Source organism: Triticum urartu, chromosome 7A (assembly GCF_056163025.1).
Source record: "Triticum urartu cultivar PI428250 chromosome 7A, HENAU_Tu73, whole genome shotgun sequence".
Lineage (NCBI taxonomy): Eukaryota > Viridiplantae > Streptophyta > Magnoliopsida > Poales > Poaceae > Triticum > Triticum urartu.
The window spans coordinates 67,549,383-67,551,377 of NC_141879.1; the positions used below are offsets into that span (position 1 = coordinate 67,549,383).

The 1,995-nt window shown below is 62.4% G+C and overlaps 1 pseudogene; it reads right to left on the bottom strand.

Annotated features, from left to right (window-relative positions):
* Positions 1-423: 423 nt before the first annotated feature.
* Positions 424-1,767, bottom strand: LOC125527486 (1-aminocyclopropane-1-carboxylate oxidase homolog 1 pseudogene; annotated as a pseudogene).
* Between the last annotated feature and the right edge of the window lie 228 nt (positions 1,768-1,995).

The following is a 1,995-nucleotide window of genomic DNA, read 5'->3' on the forward strand; positions in this document are numbered from 1 at the left end:
AACTGCTCGGGCGCACTGGAGGCAGAGCTATCGGCGTGTGAGGAGGGCATGAAGCTGGCGTTGCACTGGACTCCCTTGCCTATCCAGGTCGAGACAGATTGTGCGAAGATATTGAAGCTCCTTGAATTAGGCTCAAAGGGAAGATCAAGGAATATGTTTCAGGTGGCGGCCGTCTCGGAGATGTTGCAAGAAAGATCAATGCAAGTCACAAAAATAGGTAGATCACAGAATAAGGCTGCACATGCCATGGCAGCGATGGGTCGTGGTCAGCAGCGTACGGCTTGTTGGTTAGCAAATTCCCCCGAGGAGATTAGCATTGTCATTTCAAATGAATGTACTCCCACTATTGATTAAATGAAATGAAATGCTTTCCCCCCGCAAAAAGAAAAACAAATCCATGGCTAGTAACCATGCATGAGAAAATTAACAAATCCATTGTTGAATGCCCAATTAATCCACGAGGGCGTCCACAATTCCACACTTAAACACGAGAAGAGGTAAACAGAAGATACATCATCTGCGCTCCATTCAGAGCCTGAAGTGGTCGAGCGCGGAGGTGCCGTCCAGGCCCTTGGCCCTGTAGTGCCGGAGCAGCTCCTCCACCGTCGCGCTCTTGTACCTCGCGCGGTCTCCGCCGGTGACGATCGGCTGCAGCACCCTCATGGACGCGGCGGCACCGTACGTCCGGAAGAAGCAGGCCACCGACGCCCGAGGACCCGCGCCGTTGGCCACCACGCGGTGCTCCACGCTCTTGAACCTGTCGTTGGACAAGAGCTGCAGGTAGTCGCCGATGTTCACCACCAGTGCCCCCGGCACCGCCGGCACCTCAACCCACTCAGCGGAGCCGCCGTCATCCTCCACGAGCACCTGGAGGCCGCCGACGGCGTCCTGGAGCAGCACGGTGAGGAAGCTGGGGTCGGAGTGCCGGGTGGTGCCCATAGTCAGGTGCGGCTCCGGGCACGCCGGGTAGTAGTGGGCGGCGAGGTTGAGCCCGTCGAGGCACCCGGCGTCCTTCTTTAGGTGCCCGCGGCGCAGTCCCAGGGCCTCCGACAGCAGTTCCAGCAGCTCGTGGTACAGCTGCCGCGCCAGCCGCTCGTACTCCGGCACGACGCTTCGGAGGGCCGGCGGGATCTCCTCGGGCGCCGGCGGGTCTGGCGTCATGTCAATGTACACGCTGTCGCGCCAGTTGGCGGCCGGCGATTGGAACAGGTCGAAGTTGCTCGTGTACCTGACGCGCCGGCCGTGGTCCCGGCTGTAGTACGGCGCCCTGGCGTCCGCGGGTTCCTCGTGGAAGCACCGCACCGCCGCGAGCATCTCCGACATGGCCGCCTCCGGCACGCCATGGTTCACCACCTGGAAGAAGCCAACCGTCTCCGCGGCTGCCCTCACCGCGCCGACCACGGAGGCTCGCCCCGACGGCGTCCCGAGGCCGGCGAGGTCGATGACCGGGATGGTGAAGCGGTGCTCGTGGTGTAGCTGAGGAGGCGCGTACAGGGGGAGGGAGTCCGGCGGGTGGTGAAAGATGGCGGGGACGGCGGTGACGCCCGCGTCGACCAGGCCCTTGACGCCCGCCTTGGTGTCGTCGAACGCCTGGAGCGCTTGTCGGCGGTCGTCATCTGCCGTAGATGTGGCGTAGGCGGTGGCGGTGGTGGACATGTCGCCGCGGGCTCTGTGACTGCGAGCGAGATTGGACTGGAGGTGGAGGGTAGTGCGAGCGAGAGTTGGCCGGTGGTCGGTGCTGTGGTGTCCGTATATACACGCACGCATGCACGCACGCTAGCGAGCGAGGAGCGGATGCATGCATGCACATTCGATCTGTTCGGTGGCACCGCCTGGACCATCTTCCACGCATCCAGCACCAGCAGGCAGAGCGCAACGTGGACCATCGACCCCAGCAGGCACGCTGGCTACTGTGTTGTCTGTCTGTCTGTTTGCGGAGAGTGGAGACGAGGCAATGCATTACGGCATCTCCAGCCGCGCCCGCATGAAGGCTTC